Source organism: Anguilla anguilla, chromosome 12, assembly GCF_013347855.1.
Source record: "Anguilla anguilla isolate fAngAng1 chromosome 12, fAngAng1.pri, whole genome shotgun sequence".
Classification (NCBI taxonomy): Eukaryota; Metazoa; Chordata; class Actinopteri; order Anguilliformes; family Anguillidae; genus Anguilla; species Anguilla anguilla.
This window is the reverse complement of record NC_049212.1, coordinates 24,267,393-24,277,090: the sequence shown is the minus strand read 5'-3', so window position 1 is coordinate 24,277,090 and position 9,698 is coordinate 24,267,393. Positions and strand designations below refer to the sequence as shown.

General features: G+C 37.4%; 1 protein-coding gene across 2 annotated transcripts in view; it reads left to right on the top strand.

Annotated features, from left to right (window-relative positions):
• The first annotated feature begins 8,227 nt into the window (after positions 1-8,227).
• Positions 8,228-9,698, top strand: part of pik3cb (phosphatidylinositol-4,5-bisphosphate 3-kinase, catalytic subunit beta) — a 60,329-nt gene continuing 58,858 nt past the window's right edge. Inside the window, exon 1 of one of the 2 annotated variants that reach the window (XM_035385106.1) lies at positions 8,228-8,553. The gene's annotated coding sequence lies outside the window, so the exon portion shown is untranslated. Of the gene's footprint in view, positions 8,557-9,698 lie in introns of both variants that reach the window. The other variant, XM_035385105.1, reaches the window with a different exon arrangement.

Genomic DNA, 9,698 nt, shown 5'->3' with positions numbered 1-9,698 from the left:
ACCAGTTATTTATTCTGCAATTTGGCAAGATTGCTCTACAACCACTCGTTTCGTGTTTTATTCAGCTATCTGCCTGATTTGCATTTATGTGTTTGAACTAGATTAATAATATTGTACTGTCAAATCAGCACGTTTTCGGTTAACTGTAATAATTGAATTATCTTGTGAACCATCAATCATTAGGCCCACAATGCGTAACAGATAGCAAAATGCAGCGTCAATCGTCCGATTTTTTGTAATTTAAAGTTTCCAACTGCTGTCATAGGCCTGTACTGAGAAAGTTTTATATAGCTTAGTGCAAAAGTAAAACAGTAAGACAACTAAATAACGCTTGGTATTCCAAAGAGTGAAATCAAAACCGTGTTGTCTATTATTTTTGAGAGCATAGTCTACACCTGCATTTAAAAAGAAATAGTCAATGTCATGTGCAAAATGTTATTTAAAATTAGCAATGTACGACAAAGCCTTCTTTTAAAGATGGAAGACGATTCAGAAAGTACATACATTAGGGTGCAATGCTTTTTTTTTCAATTTCCTTTCTTGTTTTGTCATGAAGCTAATAGTCTTTGAACGGTATGAAATTGTTGCATGCCACTTTCAGTGAATGACCATGATTGCATCCTTTGTCGCGCGCCAAGGGATGATAGATTGTAATCAACAAGATGGATGAGATCAAATCATATTCAGAGCAAACATTTGACCTCTGTCTCCCCTAGAAACGTACCTGGGCTTGTCTGAAGAAGCGTGCACGCCTCCGCAGCGGCCGGGTGACAGCGGGTGCGGAAGCTGTGTGCAGCAGGCTCGGGCGAGTTGACCCGGCCGCCCGATTGGTATTCAGGTTGCCCTTTTCCCAATGCCTCTGTACAATTGAATTCTTCACATTCTTGAGAATGTTTTATATTTAAGCGCAACCATTTCCAGTTGGACGGCGCACACATCACCCCAAAGCCATTGAAAAGGAGAGTGGGGTCACCAGTGTTTATTATACACACGGTAGAAACAGGAAAATATGCAAATATTGGATTCGCAGAAATCCGGTAATTGTTAAGACCTTAGTGAGGCTTTTTTTGTAAATAAAAAATATGAATCGTTCATTTTTCAGTATTCCTTTGTCTCCCTTGAACGAGCATAAACACAAAATGTTTCATTTTTATTATTTTAATTCACAGCATGGTTTTACGAAGTTATGAGCAAGAACTGTGCCGCACTACACCGTGATGTTTTGTTTTTCTATTCGGTTTTTGGGTCTTTCTTAATGACAGCTCCATGAACCAAGTTAAATTATTAATTTAGTGAGTTAGGATACATTTTCGTAATTTATAAATAGAAAATATATACAGTCGTCATTTGTTTGTTGGGCTGCTGTCAAAAAAGACAGAGATGCATTAATCTTTAACAAAAAAAAAAAACATAATAAATATAGCCTACACACGGAGAGAGGTCGGCTACTGTGTAAAAAATATCTGGCTTATATAACGTTATGTATCGAGGTCTTTGTTCCACTCTCCTCAGCCAAAATGCATTTATAATGTTGCCTCTCTTTGCAAAGTCAAAAGTTCGCGACTGAAAAACAGCATCCAAAATAATATTTTTCTGAAGTCTTAATTATTACAGCATAAATACAAAATTCTCCAATCTTGGGGAAGGGTAGCCGACATGATACAATATCACCTAACGAACGATGAGCCAAAATGAATATTTATACTGTGGATATATTCTTACGCGGTCGGAGTTTATACGACAGTCCTGAAAAATATACAAACAATTCTGCATTCAATCTTAAGGCAGACAACATTATTTACCTATTTGTTTCGGGTATATGAAGTGAGAAGCGATACAATTATTGATAACAACTGAAATTGTATCATACACAGCTAAAATCAACGTCAGTAGCCTAATTATTGTATTGAGAGTCCGCTGAATTCGGCTACAAACTGTAATAACAAATCATCGCGTCTAGAGGGCGGGCTTGGCTCCAACGCCGCAGTGACTATTGTGAGGATTAAATTGATTGGCCCTTTGGCATTGTATATGCTTGCCCCCGTAATATTCAGTGACATGGTCCATTTTTAAAATCTCTCCTTGGCTTTTCTGAAAGATTCCTGTCAGCGTGTCTGTGGGGGTATGGTATGCAGTAGGTTACTGCAGGTCTATATTTCATTTACAGCATCTCTTTTGTCTTACACCCTCAGGCAACGCACCCCTATTTGTGGTCCTGCCTTCAATACCTTAAATCCTCTGGTGTAAAATTAAGGAAGACATAGGCATTGCATTATTTGCCAAATTACAGGCATTGCGATACTATAGTACTATAGCCTACTATGTACTTGATTAGCACTGTGAAAACAATAAAATGGCTATTGTAAATAGGAATTAGGAACTTTTATATAATTTTAGTGATATCGCTCTACTACCACATAACTGTTTGGGATGAAGAAATATATATCTTTTATTTGGCTGTATAGTTTTGTAATCAAAAAATTCACATGTGGTTAAAGTGCACATTCACAGCATTTATTTAAGGGAACATTTCAGCACATCAAAATGACAGCACTTTTTATGCCAACGGCCAACAACAAGGGCAATCAAAAGCCAGTCGAGACCATGAACTAAAGCTCTCTTATACCTGCACTAAGGAAGCAATTGAACACACCTGACTAACCATAAATGCCTCGGAAATGGGGGGGGACTATGTATAGAAAGTGCTATAATTTCTACACGGTGAAAACAAAGTGTAAAAAATACCATTTAATCAAAGCTGATTATCTGCACATTAACCACATGTTAATTGCTTAATTACAAATCTAAAATTGTGGAGTACACAGTCAAATAAATAAAAAAATGTGTTTGTGCCCCAAACATTATGGAGCTCACTGTATTGACATAGTCAGGCTACTAGTCTCATGCCCTACTAGTCAAAGATATCTACTTTTTCAGTCCAAGAGGATGATTTTCAGTAAGTAGTACTTTTTCCCATTTAACAGCAGCTAACTAGCGTACACACGCACACACACACACACACACACAACACACAGCATTCTCTTTTCAGGAGTTGTGTGAACAATACTGTGTAGCAAGTTTCTCTTACAGTATCTGTATCTGAGACTTTGTTCAGCCTGTCATGCTTGCATAATCCCCTTATAAAGTCAGTTCCTTACTCATATGCTGAATGAGAATGAGCGTAGGTTTTGCCTCATATACAAATAACAAATTGATGTATAACTTAATAAGCTGCCAGCACTGGGACAGAGGGTTGAAGTTGAGTGTCGTGCCAAAATGGGATACTACATGGCAAAATGTTTCAGTCATGAAGGTTTTTGAACACTGACCAAACCATTTAAAAATAGCATATCACTTTTATTCAGATTTCAGATGAAACTTGTATTGTGTCATACCTGTGCATTGGAGAAGATTGTAATTTAATCACATATATTTAGGGTATGCGGTGCAAATGTGGTATTTGGCAGTATGTTGTATCCACATAAAGTTAAATGCTGAGGTAGATGTTCTCCTCTCTATCTTCCTCTAATTCCCTGGCTGGTAACTCAGTTTGCCACTAAAATCCAGGACAATTTTCCTTGCAGAACTAACTGCTGCGAATAAAATCATTAAAGGGTTGGCTAGAGCCTCAGTATGCTGGCAACGCTGTATGGCTTGGTTATTTTTTAAATATTATTCTCCTTAATTAATATACTGCATGACTTAGCCAAGTTTCTTGTAACATGAGGACTGCATGCAGTATGTGCAGCCGTGTGTCTTATTCTCAGGACTGTGCATGACAGAGGATGCCAGGGCTTTCCTATTTCTCCATTTCTTCCACATCCCACTCATAATTTTCAGACCAATGCCTGAAAACACTTTGTTTATGAGGTCTTCCAACAGTGCCAGTGCAGTGCTAGGGAAGATGGCTTGAAGGTAAATGCATAACACATCAGCTTGTGCGGGAAGTCACACTTGTAGAGTAATTAGCATATTTCTTCAAGTTAATAATGCTATCATTAAATTCGAATAAGTTTCTTCTTTGATTAATGTACTCACATTCTGCTCGTCTTGTGTTGGTCTCTCGCACAATATGTGAATACATATCAGCTCAGTTAATTATATAGGTGGTAGCCAATAGAAAAATGTTCAGTGTTGAATCAAAACTCTTGCGGAGTCCAAGTCCACTCTGTTAGTGTTCAGTTAACACTGGACACAGGACATTTTACTGTGGGCACAGTAAAACTAAAGAACAATAATATGCATTATTGTACTTTATTTCTTTAACAAACCACGTCCCTCAAAAGCAAGCAGTAGTAGCATTTTCCTTTTGTTTTAATTTTAGAATGTTGCCCAAATGATTTACCTGTCGATTTCACTTGTAAACCACCAAATGGATTAATTTAGAACAGTAATAGCAACAATGATATTATAATTATAATTTGTGAGATTTGAAAAACATTTGTCTCTTCTGCAATACAGCGGCAAACCAACAAAAAACAATTTGAGTGCATGGACTGAGGTACAATGCTCATGTTCAAGACAAATTAAACTCATAGGTTTATACCTCAGTGAGCAAACATTTCCGATTTAATCTGTGCCCACGAGCATTATTTTTTTTTTTTTAAATGACTGTAATTTTTATTTATTGTATCAAGGAAAACATGCTTTCGATTTGTTCAGCATTCTATCGGTGTTTATTTTATTTGCATGGACAGATTGCGTGAAGACACAAGAGTGCATAGTCTAACCACAGAAGACCTTATACTCCAGTTTTTTATTTTAGCTGACCATGATAAATCTGTATGTGTTTATTTTGCTGAAATGTTATTTCCTTTGTTGGTAATAAACAATCAGTCCCAGGCAATGGGCACCCACTGTGTATGCTGTTTTTTGTTCCAACCATAATTGCTGCACAGAATACAAATTAGCTATTAATTGTTCTTAACTAGACAATCGGTGTGAACTGAAGAATGACTTATCCTGCCACATTATACCAGTAACAGCTATGTATGACACGAAGAATAGATATTCCACATTCAGTTCCCAGAAGTTTTAATCTGGCAGATCAATTTATGCTTTAATTTTCTGTAATGTTCTCTATGACTTGTAAACTTTTCCTTCAGATAAAGGTTTTTAGTTGATTCAGTTGGAAAAATTGAAGTAATTATGTTACAAATTAAACATTTTCAACAATCTTAATTGATCAGGATATCGATTTATTATATTTTTATTTATTTAAAAAAAATTTTTGCAAAGATATGTGTTTATCTTAATGAACTGTGCAATTTAAATACAAATAAACACGTAAAATTGTGATCTATTCTCAAAGTATAAGGCCTTTGGCAGCCTACCCACAACTGGTCTCTAGGCTGGCCCATTACTATTACAGAAAAACTAGTTCTCAACTGGTATGCCTGCTTGGATATAAGCAAATATCTACATGAAATGAAAAAAGAAATGTAATTGCTGTTATTTTAACATACTGCACTTGTAGGCAGTGAGCTAGATTTCCTGTCCCTTTTGTTTGCATCTGGGCCAGGTTTTACTGTTGTATGGAGCTGGCCTTAAGTTTGACCTTGGCACTTCGCCCTCAATTCAAGTGCGCCCCACGTCAGATCTGAGACTTTCAATTTAAATTCAATGGAAAGTCCCCCTTTCAAGCAATTACATACGTTCTTGGCTGGCATTCACAATTAAACAAATTATATATTTTGATATCTATAATTACATGTATTCATATGAGGTCTCCTTTTAAGTCAAATGTGTTTTTTATTACATGGTAATCTCATATCATCCGATTATACAGAACTCTAGTTTGGATTGAATTAGACTGCCTTTAATCAAATAAAAATGGAATAACTCTGTAATGGAAGCATTCTGGATGTAACTCCGCAGGCTGTGTTTCTCTCTTAAAGTTGATCTTATGTTTAGCAAATTAAGGGCAATAAGAATGTTATGGTGGTATGCGCCTCTACGAATGGAAGAACAAAGGTGATCGTATGGCCGATGACACATGACGCAAGCACAGCAGAGTGGCGGTCTGGGAACAGCTGAAAACTGATCTCTTCATTCTTCGCATTTGCTGAATTTCCAACACAGCTTATGAACCGTTTACAAACCCTCACTTCAACTGTTTTGTTGTTCTTGTTCTTAAAGATACCGGTGTTGATGATTATGTTTATTATTATCTACAGCGCTACCTTCTTGATAAAGCACCACTTATATCACAGAGTCTTGAGCACCCCCATGTGGAAGTCATCTAAACGGGTGACCGTTTAGATGAAAGGGAGACCAGAGCAGGTTGGCATAGGTGTTTGTTGGCACCAAAGAGCATATAAAAACAATTATATAATAATAAATTCATGTTTTCTGATTCTTATTGGAATTAAATGTTGAAAATTGTTTCTATTGGTTGCTCCTTTCTTTGTAATTGTAGCATTTTAACATTGCTGCGGCTGGTTGGCACAAGTGCACAACATGACTTTAATCATTAGTCACCAAATTTTAAAAACATTTGTGAACATTAAAATATATTTATTTATAGCCGAGACCTTAACTTTTCATTTGCTACTGGTTACAATATTCAAATATAAATGATGCCAGAGAAGTACGGCAAAGAGTGAAAAGTGTGCCAAACCAATCCTGGTCTCCCATAACTTGCACGTCGCATCGACAGACCGACTACTCTCATCCTGCTTTTCTGTGTCCTCCTTTGTGCACCAAGTCAGTGAAATACCAATGTATAGGCCAACTTACTTCAACGGTAAGGGGTTAATGCATCTCTTTTGTCTATGAGTATGTGAATTAATCTGCATGGCAGTGAGAAGTGTGCATGGGTTCACTTTGAATGAATTTTACTCGTTGACACACTCATTGCAGTTTGGAGAGTGTTCACCATCTAAGGCCTACTAGATGTGGGCCACTCATGATTTTCTGGGTGGGATGGGGGCGTCTAACTTTTGCGTACGTTATGTTAATTATGTGACCCACACTCTGTGCCATCCAATAAAATGTGTAGCCTATATATATATATATATATATATATATATATATAAACAACCCCATGCCTAATATTAAAATGAATATACAATATTATAATTAATAGAACATTTCCAAAGATAAAATGTTTATTTGGTAATTCAATATCTGATGATTGAACGTTAACTACAGAGTTGAAAAAGAAATGCATATGAGTTTTGTTAGGCTGTGTCCTATTTACATGAACTAAGCCTACTTATCTGCTTATTTTCTGCAATACAAATTCCTACTACATACAACTAACTCTAAAAGAAAGGAGACTTTGACAAAGTTGGGCTCACCCAATTATTTCCATGATGATCATATACGAGTAGCGACCCATTACAAATATTTTTTTTTTAATAAATTGGCCCAAACCATGTCTGTTGCGGCATTGTTCTCTCACGACCGCCAGATGCCGACATAGATCACAAATTATCATCGAATCACATCTTTCCTTCTAGCAACTGTTGTATATTTTTTATTTTTTAGAAGACATTGGTTTTCTTGGAAGGCTATTTCGTTTTTTTTAAAAGGAGAGTACAGGGAAACAGTCGGCCATTTTGTTGCAAGGTCAGTATGAATCTAAATGTATTGATTGCTACTGCAGTGGGCGTGCTCAGGTACGCGTCAGGTGCCGTTTTTTCTTAAGAGCTGAAAAAATATAACAGCAGTCATCTCTCTGGACAGAAATAAGCGGCAATAAAATCAGTTATGTCGGACTATTTTACATTGACTGTCCTTAGCTATTTAAAATAAACTGGCTATTCAGTAGGCTACACGTGCCACGACTAGGCTATCATGTACAATCAATTCACAGTAGGTTACATGCTACTCGGCTATAAATAATTGTGGAGTAGGCTAACTCGTTTTCCTCGCCTAAAAAGTGCTCAGCATAGCCTATAAATAGGCTATACCGCGAACATCCAACTGCGGCTAAGTTACGAACTATCAATAATGATTAGAATGGACTTCCATAGAAAGCCAATGTTTGGCGTAATAGCAACCAGAACATAAAAAATAAAACAGTTTTGATGCGCCTGGTATCGATTTATAAACAAGCTTACTCTGATATTCCTGTTATTAGGCAATTTTGTCTCAACTTCCAATTTCTTTCATTCTTTCTTTTTCACTGAAGGATTTAAGACTTTGTATTTCCGGGTGAAATCACTGCATTATTCTGAAAGTTGGGGGTGTGAATATGGGAAGTCGCCGGCTGCGCACTGCGCTGGGAGAGAACGAGAAAGGGAGGGGGACCCGGGGAGCGAGCGAGTGAGAGAGAGAAAGAGAGAGGGGGAAAAAAAGAGAAAAAGCTGCAGCTGAGAGCTGTGTCTGTTTCACCTTCTGAAAAACAGGAAGACACGCGCTGTAACCCACCTGCTCCGCATTTTCTCAAATGTTAGACGCCCCTGAAGACGCCGGGCTGGCAATACTCTTCTTCGCATGGCCAAATAACTTGAAAAACTAGCTGCCAGGTGGATTCAAATCTAAGAAATAAAAACTTTTTAGTACAGTTGACCGATCGCAGAAGACGCCGACATAGCTACATAAAAAAAGGTACGTACTGGGGCACTTTACATGTCTGGCAGTTTGGCTACTCAGTTGTTTGTTTCATTGTTGCCAATGAAATAGCGATGTTATTACAGTGCCGGTGTCGTTATCCTGTTGTTTTTGATACATGTTGCGCTTGTTTATCCCGCTCGTTTTGCAGGAATGGAACTGTCACTGTTGCGGAACAGTTATTGCCTAGCTACAATAAGCTAGATGGTTAGTTGAGAAGTCTATAGTAGTCCCGGGCCTCGGAATGTGTGGATTTAAGCCTTGTTTCTTATTTTAGTTAATCACGTCGGTACAGTGTAATGGTACTCCGTGTTTTGAGGTCCGGGACTTGGAAAACAAGGCTAAGTTAACGCATGGAGATGACTATGGGTGTTTTGAGAAGACTGGCCTTAAGTCATTCGGCAAGTTGGCCACAAAACCTCACAAAGTAGCTCAGGCTTTTTAGTCATTCATTTAACCTTCAGTTGCGAGTTGAGGTTTCACGGTCCCTTAATTAATTAATATGGGACGCCGGTTGTAGCCTAAACTGGAGCAAACAGATGAGCTTGCTATAATAATAATAATAATAATAACATTATTAATAATAACAATACTAATGATGATTATTCTAATAATAATGATAATAACAGTAATTTTGATGATTAACGCATTCAACAGCGTTAATAGAGTCTGGCAATGGCAGTCTCATTTCTGTACGCAGGCCTTGTGTTATGATAATGTAAATACTGCTTTCAACTGTATCAGACCACTAGTGCATTGAAATGGGAAATAATGTTGAAATACACTGAAAACATTTATTGGGATTGGTGTTAAAATATGGTCGAATTTATTGATGTTTCCCAGGATTGGTTTATATTTAAACTCAACCCAGACATCACATTAGATAAAGACAGATGGTGTTTGTGTGGGGACAGGGAGTGGTGGTGGTGGTGGTGGGGCATGGGGTTATGTGCATACCTTCAAAGTCAAGCTTTGTTAACAAACTAGTTGCTTTCCTTGCGTTTTATGCCAAAAGCTGGTGTTTATTGTGTGAATGCGTGTACCATGTATGTTTAACAGGTAGGTACATGCTGTCCAGAGATTCCCAGCTCTTGTAACTTTGATAATAACAGGAGAACCATAGGATATCAGTCACTGGC